This window comes from Carassius carassius, chromosome 35 (assembly GCF_963082965.1).
Source record: "Carassius carassius chromosome 35, fCarCar2.1, whole genome shotgun sequence".
Lineage (NCBI taxonomy): Eukaryota > Metazoa > Chordata > Actinopteri > Cypriniformes > Cyprinidae > Carassius > Carassius carassius.
This window is the reverse complement of record NC_081789.1, coordinates 11718297-11730707: the sequence shown is the minus strand read 5'-3', so window position 1 is coordinate 11730707 and position 12411 is coordinate 11718297. Positions and strand designations below refer to the sequence as shown.

Here is a 12411-nt window from a genome sequence, read left to right as displayed (position 1 = left end):
ACATCAACTCTTTGCTTGCTTTATATATTCTCCAAATGCTCAATGCTGCTGAGTTCGATTAAATGCAGTTATAAGCTTTTTGCACGAATCTATTTCCATGCCGACTAAACAAAGCTGTGATTTTTCCCCCCGACGCTGCTGTATTAGAGCAATGTGACGTCATGGATTGTATGTGACTGTACGCAGCGCCTGCCGCTGAGCGCGTGCTCCGAGCACATGGAAAAGGGCTCGAGACGAAGTACCCAAAGAATACTCCATCCTGAAACGGAATAGACTACCAGTAACAAAATAATCAAATCTGGAGCAAAAGGGGTAGGTGTTGCAATATTTTTCATTACCCTGCGTTATAATTTTGATTTAGATTTTAAAAGTACACATGTGTTCATCTTATTATTGAAGCATAAAATGGATGATTTGACAATAGGGTATTTGTGCATGGTATTATATATATATATATATATATATATATATGCTGGAGTTTTATAATGCCTGTTCACATTATGCGAATAGGAATGCATCGTTTAAGAGTCAATCAATTAGTTTAATGTATGTCAGTCTGCTTGAATAAAAGTAAAGAGCAATTTTATATTCCCACTTGCCAAATAAAGGCTTCTTGTAACATTTTTTTTTCAGTCTAGTTTTTCATATTCTTTTACATTTTATCTGATGTCTGCCAAAAAGCTGATTTTATTTTATTTATTTGATTAATGTATAATCCATTACATGTCATCTTGTCTAATCGATTGTTAAAAGTATTTTACACACACACCCATTGTTCTTAAGAAAACAGCTGCAGTGTGATTGCTTGGATTGAGTTCCTTTTGTCTGTATGTCATTTCACAAAGAAATTGTGTGCAGCCCCATTGCACTGCTATACACCTTCACTGTTTTCTAAAATAAATTCCCGGTTCCTATGGCACCTCAGTAGCCTTATTAACTTATTTTTATGCATCCTAACATATACCTTAATTAGGCATATAACAAATATTCAGAGAAGTGGCTGGAAGCATTTTGCATTGGTAAACAAGTTTCATATGAGGCATGAACAAAGTATTCATACCATGGCATAATATTTCTGCAGAACAGAATAGCATGCACCCTATCTTTTTCATTTTTCGTTTTTTGTATTGTCAGCTTACACATGTATGCTGAGACTGTGTAAAGTTGACTAACAGGTGTACACTGCTAAGGTGTGGTGCACAGGTTGGCTCAGATTTGTATGTACAGCTTAGACTAGTTCTGCACATTTTAGTCTGCAATATTAAACACCTAGTATGCACATAAAAACAGTTAAATGCAAGAGTAAAACTACTCTTTGTATTCTATTACAGCAAAAGTAAGCAGTTACATAAAAAGTAAGCAGAAAAGAAACTGGTTCCCCTGACCTGGCCCATCCTACTCCAGGTTCACATGGTTCCCCTTGGCAGTGATAGCACACATCTGACTGAGGGAGGTGGACCACACACTTACACACAGTCAAGGTCTGAGACGAAGGTATATGATGCAGTGAAGAACATTGTTAACAGTTTGAACAGTTTTTGCTGTAAATATAAATGTAACTATACAGGGCCTCAGATTTAGGACTGAAATATTTTCTGCTATTATATTTATCGCAACCCACAAATGGTACCAATAATCACTAATAGATGTTCTAAGTAGTAGATAATACACTCTGTCCTCTTTGCAGACACTTTTTAGCAATTACCTACTACACTTGGCACATATAAAGCATAATTGTGCGTCACTTAAATATCTTCGTCTTGTTGAACTGCCTTTGTTTATGTAGCAAATTAAACATAATAAAGAGCACTGCTTGCACTATTACTGTTTCTCAAACGGAAGTGAAAATATTAAACTTGAAATTTGTGCTATATGAACACACAATAATGATTGTATGAATCCTGTAGTTTTTTTGATGAAAGCTGTGTGCTCTGGCTGATAAACATCTTCAACCTACCATTGGTCGATGGTAAATTTGTAGGTGTTCTCTGAGGCTGTCTTTTTTTGTCATGGAAATCTTCTTTGTTTAATTTCTTCTCTTCAGTCCGTTGCAGTCAGACATGAATAGAAGCATGAACACATTAAAGAGCTGTTTGATAGGAATTACTGAAGTTGTAATTCTAATCGACACTGACACTGTTTTATTACGTTTAATACTGTACAGATGCCTGCTTTAAAGAAATCTATTGTAATGAACATGATGTGACTGGAACTGCAGAGCTTGTGCAAACATCCACATTGCTATGACCAGATGCTTTCTTAACTGCTGTTATCTCACCACTGTCATTTTTGATGTTTGTATTAATTTGTGACTGAGAAAAAAGCATGTAGCACAAAAATACATTAAATGCTGCTTCTAGCAGATGTCCGTTAACATGTTCTCTATACTGCTGCGAGCCTGTCCTCCAACAAAAAACGACCATATAGGTCATTTGTGCAAGCACCTTATTACGACCTATATTTATGTATTAAAGTTAAGCAACCTCTAGCGGGCGTAAAAATAATGACAATATCGCGTTGTATCTGTTGTCATGAAATGACGTATAACGTCATTACCAATCAAAACACACGTTTATTTAAATGCAATGTGTGGGCTTTTTACACTGATCTCACAGTATTTCCTACATATTTTACTAGGTGGCTTATTCATTCTAAGGACCACACCTAACCCCACCCCTAAACCTAACCCTCACAGAAATCATGCTAAATTATGATTTATTGAGCATATACATTTTCATGCACGTCCGTTCCCTGGGATCAAACCCATGATAGCATGATTACATATCAAGGTATAACGCAATAATCTACCAACTGAGCTACATGAAACACAAATCAGAGTGCAAATAAAAGAGTACAAAGCATTAATATGAAAACGACCTTTTGCCGATAGGGGCGCAATTGTAGTATATGCTCTGATGGGTCATATTTCAGGGATATGGACAAACGACCTATACGAGCGTATTGGTTGGAGGACAGGTTGTTTAAGTAGCAGTCACATCAGCAAAATTTAATGGGCAAAAAAGGTGCATTGTCAATAGTCTATTGATACATGAAGGACTGCTTACACAGAAGTCACTTTCAACCAAGCAGCATTCTATTGGTCTTCATGGCAAATTCACACTAATCAACTTTAACATGAGCAAAACCTGTGTTGGGTACCTTTTTGCCGTGAAGTAAAACACCGCATCATGATGCAATTGTGAAATTTAAGTATTAGACAGATATACAGATGGCTCTTTTGAGTCTGCTCAGCTTGCATGGGTAACCGCTCACATGCACCCTTTTTAAAATCTCTCATCTGATCTTTATTAGTACGTCAGTTTCAGGGAATAAAGTCTATTAAACATTGTTCTGTGTATAACTTTTGGAATGTGACTTCTGAGAGCGGACTCAAAGAACTCTGTTGAACTGCAGTTTAGATAAATTGGATCCATCAGCTGTGTTATAGGCTGTGAGAGAGGGTGGAACAGGCTCCTTTGGCAAGATAGAGGCTAGCCTGTTTTTGTTCCTTGTATGGTTTTCCATGTGTTATGTAATCCCTCCCCCCAGTTTTGAATGGAGTTCCCCACTGCAGCAAGATCGGAGCACACTGCTGGACTGTCTGTCTTTGTCTTCGCCATTTCCTTCTTTAACACCAGCCCCCCCTAACTCTGGCCCCTGTAAACAATGACATCACTTCCTGCTGACGTCACTCTTCACTCTGCCTTTAACCATGTTACCACACACTCTTGTTGCTGTCTATTGTCATACATTTATTGATATAGATAGATGTAAAATGTATTCACAAATGAAAAAGTTTTCTATTTTAATTTATTTTTAAATGTGTTTCTGTAAGTTTTCAGTCGTCAAGTCACCTTTATTTATATAGTGCTTTAAACAAAAAAGATTGTGTCAAAGCAACTGAACAACATTAATTAGGAAAACAGTGTCAATAATGCAAAATTACAGTTAAAGACAGTTCATCATTGAATTCAGTGATGTCATCATTTCAGTTCAGTTTAAACAGTATCTGTGCAATCACTTGCAATAAAGTCAATGTAAGGCAGAGGCGACAGCGGCAAGGAACCAAAACTCCATCGGTGACAGAATGGAGAAAAAACCTTGGGAGAAACCAGGCTCAGTCGGGGGGGCAGTTCTCCTCTGACCAGACGAAACCAGCAGTTCAATTCCAGGCTGCAGAAAATCATCTGTTTCCTGTGGTCTTGTCCTGGTGGTCATCTGAGACAAGGTCTTTACAGGGGATATGTATCTGGGGCTCTAGTTGTCCAGGTCTCCACTGTCTTACAGGGCTGTAGAGGTCCTTTCAAAGGATACAGACTCTGATCTGGATACAGACTGGATCTGGTGGCTACGGTGACCTGAGAATAAGAGAGAAACAGAATAATTTTAGCGTAGCTGTCATTCTTCTAATGATGTAGCAAGTACATCGGGTGTTATGGGAAGTGTTCCCGGTTTCGGTTTACCTAATTAATGCAGCCTAAAAATCCTTTAACGGATTTGGATATTAGAAGCGTATTAGTATGTTATGTGTAAGCCAGGTTAAAGAGATGGGTCTTTAATCTAGATTTAAACTGCAAGAGTGTGTCTAACTCCTGAACAATGTTAGGTAGGTTATTCCAGAGTTTAGGCACTAAACAGGAAAAGTATCTATCACCTGCAGTTGATTTTGATATTCTAGGTATTATCAAATTGCCTGAGTTTTGAGAATGCAGCAGACGTGGGGGATTATAATGTAACAAGAGCTCATTCAAATACTCAGGTGCTAAACCATTCAGGGCTTTATAAGTAATAAGCAAGATTTTAAAATCTATACAATGTTTGATAGGGAGCCAGTGCAGTGTGGACAGGACTGGGCTAATATGGTCATACTTCCTGGTTCTAGTAAGAATGCTAGTTGCTGCATTTTGGTCTTAATGGAGTTTGTTTACCAACCGTGCAGAACAACCACCCAATAAAGCATTACAATAATCTAACTTTGAGGTCATAAACACATGGATTAACATTTCTGCATTTGACATTGAGAGCATAGGTCATAATTTAGATTTTTTAGATGAAATTAATAATTTCAGCAGCCATGCAGCACCCGTCTTTTGAAATATGCTGATTTGAAAAATAAAAATAATAAAATAAAGTAAAAAAAACTCTTTAATTGTCTAAAAATATTAGACCAGACGTCCCATTTTTATATTTCAGCTCTATTTTTAGTGTCCTGATTTATTTTGAAAAAATCATGGCTGCGTCCGAAAGTCTAGGGAGTTGCACAAAGGCACCTCATGAAACTGATTTTGGACAGGCTTCTGAGGCAGCGTAACGGTTTAATGATCTACATAGAGTTTTGGTGATATCTAAATGAATATTTAATTACTATAATACTGATTTCTCACTAGAAATAACATCAAAAGTGCAAAAAGTTAGTCAGAAATATACATTTACACACAATCGGAGCACCAAACAAAACTTTCAGACGCAGATCTTTATTTTTTAGCTCAACAGTCACGGAATGGAACACACAGGATTGTGGGGTATCAAAGACAGCAAAGGATACATCTATGCTGCCTTCAAAATTCGATCAGAAGAAGGTACCTCTGGAGACAGGAAGCAAAGCAGAATTTGGAATCAGACATGCCTTAATGCCTTCCTGCCTTGGAATGCTGCCTCGGAAGGCAGCCCTTCAGAGCTTTCGGACACAGCCCATGCTTTGTCCCATATTTCAATACATCTTTACGACTGGGTTATCAGAGCAAGTAGTAGAAGTGTTCTGTCATGTGAAAACAGACTAATCAAAAGGCTTGTTCGAGATGCATTGGCACTGTTCAGAATGTGTATGACATGATGATGTCATATTTGTCTTGTGCACCCAAGTGAATTTGCGGAAGTGTCCATTAAGTCCATGAGACCGTAGGTTGTCCCATTCATCATTCATAATTCATCACTTGGGACAGGGCCAAAATTAAACGGCTTGGGATTTGTTTTAAAAATGACTCGTTTCAATGATTCAGAGGTGACTCTTTCTTTTGAGAGACAATAACTTTATACACAGTGCACTTCCAGATTTAAAACTTTGCAGGATGTTTCATTAACTTAGAGCTGTGTTACACATGAAAAATCAAAATCCAAAATAGGGGCTTTTTCTTTTTACTGTTATCAAAAACCTATTGTTTGCAATTCAAATTAAGAGTATGTAAAAATGTATATATATTTTAAAAGATATATTTTCTAGCATATTTTCCATGCTGGTTTTCATAACTGGCTGGTTTAGTCATTAAGTAAATGTTAATTTATTTTCACCAAAATAATATGTAGTAATAATAAACATCAAAACCTACTAAACAGGTTTTAATAAGACATTTAAATATATGAAAAATGCTACACAGGGACATTTTTGAGTGATAGTGCAAAAGCATTTTTTGATCAGAAATGGACATTTGGAACTGTGACTCATGGAAATAAACTGAACTTTTCAACTTTAAAGCTGTATTTGTTACTGAAGTTAATCACTGAGGCAATAATACAGTCACAATAAGATGAATGATTACAAAACTATGGGTTTCTTTAAGAAACTTAATATGCATTAAAAGTGCATTGTTCAAAATTGCATAATTTTGCAACACCAACAAAATAATTTTGAATGTATCATGTTGCAAGCATGCCCCCCCCCTCTCTTTCTCTTTCTTTCTCTCTGTTTCTCTCTCTGTTTCTCACTGTTTCCATCAGACGGCAGTGACGATGGTGGCGGCGTCTGTGTTTTGCCTGGCCCTGCTGACCCTGTGCTGTCAACCTGCCAAGTGGCTTTCTGCTTTTTCTCGGTTGTGTTAGCTGTGTGAGAGCTGGCGTTTACAGAGTGCATTCTAGGCATAAAAAACAGCACTGGAAAACTAAGCCATCCAGATTTACACACTTAAAGAGACATGTTCGGACCACCAAAGATCAGGACTCCCACTGTTAGCCTTCTCATTTACAGTCTGGGAGCGCAAGGCACCTCTGTGAATATTTAAGCAGACCGCCCCAAGACAATTATGCAGATGCATGCAAAAGCACATGCCTGTTTTCTCAAACAGCTGTTCAGGTAAACAATCTGTGATGTAAGACTCTGTGTTAGTCGCTCAAAAAACTAGCTTGCTTTTAAGATTATAGACAGAATTATGGTTATATACTCTCTACTATGTGTTCTGTGATGTGTCAGTGCTCTGCTGTAGAGACTATTTATGTCTGTCTCTGGCTTTAATAAAAGGGTACTTGTATATGCAATAGGTACCTCAGTGTAAGAGATTACTGCTAAATGTAAGCTGCGAAAGACTTGGTATAGACTAGCGCTTGTTACAGTATACAAGCAGCTCAAACTAACTCAAACACACACAAATGCAACAATTTCAGACAATATGGAAATTTCAAAGAACTATTTGTACTAGTAAAGCAAATTGTTTGATTTACTTTTAGCTTCAAAATACACTGATACCAGAGAACATTTTTCACTGTTACATTAACATATGAGAAATCAGGTCAGGAAATAACCATGATAGGACAAATAATTTTATTTGTGATTGGATTTGAATCCTTGTAAACAAAAGCTATTTTTAAAGGGGTACTTCACCCAAAAATGAAAATTAGCCCATAAATTACTCACCCTTAAGTCTTCCTAGGTGTATATGACTTTCTTCTTTCAGATGAATCCAATCAGAGCTATTTTAAAAACTTGTTGATATTTCAAGCTGTTTCATGTCATTCGGCTGGCATTGCATGCATCAGTCCAAAAGAAGTTAAATAAAAAGGTGGCCATCCATAAAAATAGAATAAGTGTCTCACATGGCTCCAGGGGGTGATCAAATGCCTCCTGTAGTGAATCGATGCATTTTTGTATGAAAATATCCATATTCAATTGTAATAAATACAGCAACTGGTGTTTGAGGAATAAGCAGGTGTCTCATGAAGGTTGTAGTGCCCCTGACCTGGAATGACCTGACCGTGAGTGCTGTGGGATTAGTTTCAGCCAAGAGAGTTGAGCTTCAGGACAAACATACTGACTAAGGCCTGTTTTAACACCACAGGCACAAGCAGTGTGAAGTGGCAGTGTAATGGCAACAGCAGACCAGTCTTGTGCTTTCACACTGACAGCATTTCTGCTGTGGAACACAACTGTGGCTGTACACTGAAAATGATGTGATTTACATTGACTGTTTCTTTCAGTATCAGTGGCAAGGTTACACAAGGGCCAAGGTGGCACTGGCCCACTCAGACTGACGGCTTAAAGGGTACTCCATTGCTTTCAGTTATTTGCCTTAATTTAATGTTTTGCTACCCTAAACCTACCCACTTCTGAACAATATAAAACAAGTAACAAACCAATAAAAGTACAGTCGCAGGTATTTAGGTATATATTATACAGGTCTTTCTCCTCTGGCCAGACAAACCCAGTTTAAATCTAGGTTGCAGCAGAGTCAGATTGTGCATGGGACTACACACTACTACACACTAAGGCACACACACAATATTAAAGTAAAGAGTTATTCAAATCTAAACTGTACGACTGACCTACATAGACAGCACACTAAAAGGAGGGGCTGTTTAACAGGATATCTGAACATTTATCCATTTGGAAAGATGAGATATTAAATAAGTAGGCGTTATTTTAAAGAATGTCGTTTGACGGTTATGTAACCTGGAAGAGTAGAAGAGACTTTGTGTACTTTTCTCACGGCTAATAAACTTTTAAACTGTTGTGTTTTCTATTACTATGTATTTCAACAAACACTAAGCATTATATATACAGGACAAACATACTGACTAAGGCCTGTTTTAACACCACAGGCACAAGCAGTGTGAAGTGGCAGTGTAATGGCAACAGCAGACCAGTCTTGTGCTTTCACACTGAGAGCATTTCTGCTGTGGAACACAACTGTGGCTGTACACTGAAAATGATGTGATTTACATTGACTGTTTCCTTCAGTATCAGTGGCAAGGTTACACAAGGGCCAAGGTGGCACTGGCCCACTCAGACTGACGGCTTAAAGGGTACTCCATTGCTTTCAGTTATTTGCCTTAATTTAATGTTTTCCTACCCTAAACCTACCCACTTCTGAACAATATAAAACAAGTAACAGACCAATAAAAGTACAGTCGCAGGTATTTAGGTATATATTATACAGGTCTTTCTCCTCTGGCCAGACAAACCCAGTTTAAATCTAGGTTGCAGCAGAGTCAGATTGTGCATGGGACTATTTTGACACACTGTTTCCCCATTTAATAATGTAAAGCTGCTTTGACACAATTTGCATATTATCAGGCCAGGATCTCAAGAAACTGTGTGAAAGTCTATCGGATTGAATTCTAGGCATGATTCATCGATAGAGAGGGCTTGCAGATCCCACAGCCTCTTAATAGAAGTGAGCGCAGTCAGGAAGGCCATCTTCATCTTCTAGAGAGGGCACAAACCTCTATGTCACAAAAAAATAACTGAAGAACTTCAAATGGATCTCTCTGTAAGGCCTGAAGAACCACTGAAAGATCCCAAGAAGTAATAAGGCGTGTTCTCCAAGGATTCAGCCTCCATGCACATCACAAGAATCTAATAACCAGATCGTGCTTCCACACCGATCTGCCACCCACGGCATTGTGGTTGGCTGCCATAGCAGCCATGTATAACTTGAGTTTAGATATGGGAACCTGGAGAACTTATATGCCCTGCATGGGAGTCTAGGTTGGCCCTGCCAGGTAGCGGTGTTTTGCTGGCAAAGTTGCTCCGCAATGCCTCTGTCTACTTGGGGGACTCTCCACTCAATAGACCCTCTTGCTCAACAGCCACTGAAAAAGGTGCCTTCCATGATTTCATCAGCTATGTGTGCTCTTTGGAGCATGGCTTACCTCAGGAAACAATCAGCGAGCCGAGAGACCTGAATACCAGAGACAACATTACTACAATAGGCTACATCAGCAGTTCCCAATTCCAGTCCATGTTCCGAACCGAAGTAAACCCCTGCTCAAGGAGTAGCAATGAACACGGTGTAGGGATCATATCGATCAGAATACAGTTCATGCACGTAGCTCACTACTAATGAGTTGGTTATATAAATCAGGTGTGTCAACTTAGCAAGACATGCAAAATATGTACTCGAGGATTGGAATTAGTAACCGCTGGGCTACATCATGTGTCATTCACCAGCAAGAAAACCTTAAAAGTACTACAATACCAGGAAGGATTATCGGGGTGTTAATGTTTGTCTGCCATTCTCGCCCTGTCTGCACAGTGTGCGTAAATGCGCTGATGACGTATCCTGTCTGCACGAACAGGGTGCACAGAGGTATGCAGATACATACATTGACAGGGAGGTAGGAAAGCCAATTAAAATGCGATCTTTTTGATTGGAAGAATATTTTGGGTTCTTATGCCTTCCACAGAATATATAAATACATATAAACACATTTAGACCACTTAACTTAATGATTGCTATTGGAATGTGAAGAGACTTTCAACCAGCATAGAGAGACTTTCTATTGCTGCTCTACATGCTCTCATGCATGCTAGGCTGCATGGATGCGAAGGGAGTTCTTGCCCAGAACAGAACCATACTGCCAATCCAAACTGTATGCTAACTGTCAATCATTTTCATCAATAGTGGCCCAGATAGAAACATAAACACATAATCAGAATCAATCCTGCTTTTGCGAGCATGATAATTTAAAGTGACAGATGAGTGTGCACTTAGAAGAAACAGAGGATATCTTTATAGTTATCATTCTTGGTGTGAACGTGACTTTAAGACATAAGCCACATTTTAAAAATGCCCTCTGAATGTGGACTGAATTGTGGATGCTTTCTTTCTCTTTAGATTCATTTTTTTAAATTGTTACATAACATTTCAACAGGCAGATACCTGCCTTTTCCCACACCCTTTGACACACACACACAAAAAAAATCTAGTTCAAACTCTTCTCCTAATCTCCTCTCCATTCACTCACCTTTGTGTTAACAGAATTTAGCCTAAGGTCAGTTCTCATTGGCCGGTCAGTTCCCACAGTAGGGGCATGTCATAGTGATGTAATTTGCAATGATAATGAAAGTTGAAATCGATAAGCCTCTGATGACAGCAAAGAACAGTCATTGTGGACAAACTGGGACTTTGAACTGTAAAATAGTTATTAAATGCTTGAGAAAAAGGATGGAGTGAAAGAAAAGAAGATGCAGAGATATATTGGTTAGATACGGAATAGTTTGAATTCATTGGCAATAAAAAGCCTGTTCTATTCAGGTAGATTTTCAGCACACACTTTCACTTACATGCTTACATCTTTAAGAGTTCTGTATTACTTAGATTGAAAGCGTGAGTCAAACCAGATGAAAGTCAGCAGCTGCAGAGGTTGAAAAGAGATGGGCTGAAAAAGCCATAGAAAGATGATGGGCTGGTCTCACTGGCCCATTTTCCAGCCACTGTTAATTTATGAGTCATTGCTACTACAAACAGTGTGTTTGTTTCCCTGCCAGCACACTGCATGCCAGAACAACAGACACTGATGGACAAAGAACTACACACTAAGGCACACACACAATATTAAAGTAAAGAGTTATTCAAATCTAAACTGTACGACTGACCTACATAGACAGCACACTAAAAGGAGGGGCTGTTTAACAGGATATCTGAACATTTATCCATTTGGAAAGATGAGATATTAAATAAGTAGGCGTTATTTTAAAGAATGTCGTTTGACGGTTATGTAACCTGGAACAGTAGAAGAGACTTTGTGTACTTTTCTCACGGCTAATAAACTTTTAAACTGTTGTGTTTTCTATTACTATGTATTTCAACAAACACTAAGCATTATATATATATATATATATATATATATATATATATATATATATATATATATATATATATATATATATATATATATATATATATATATATATATATATTTCTTTTTTTTCAGTTTGTGGCATTAAAAGTTTGAAAGTTTTTGAAGTTTTTAGCTCCCAGGTTTAAGCTCTTGCAGTGAAAATCTGTGTAAGCATGATTAAATGTAACCCATGTTAACCAACCTGCTAATTGGTGTCAAGGTACTACACTGATCAGGTAGTTATCCACAGTTAGACTAATAATTACCATTATTCATTTTACTAACTTACTGTACATCAGAGGAAATTAAACCAGCAGCCCTAGGCAGCATGTAGCTCATTGTGTTAATTAAGTGGACCAGTTTAATTTGTTTGTTTGGGTGTGAAGAAGAAATCTTTCACACTGGAGCAGATGCACACTCACAGGGGGCAGGACTTTCCTGGTCGCCATAATGAACCAGACAACAGTATGAATTCCTTTTTAATAGTGTTGTCTCAGTGTGTGTATAGGAATATGTCTTGACATGACATCCTACATCTTTTGAAGGTGACAAAAAGATCAAGGAACAGTACAATAAAATGTT

General features: G+C 38.0%; 1 long non-coding RNA gene across 1 annotated transcript in view; it reads left to right on the top strand.

Moving 5' to 3' along the window:
* Positions 1–209: 209 nt before the first annotated feature.
* Positions 210–12411, top strand: part of LOC132115693 (uncharacterized) — a 28966-nt gene continuing 16764 nt past the window's right edge. Inside the window, exon 1 of the long non-coding RNA XR_009425543.1 lies at positions 210–318. This is a non-coding gene — a long non-coding RNA (uncharacterized LOC132115693). The remainder of the gene's footprint in view (positions 319–12411) is intronic.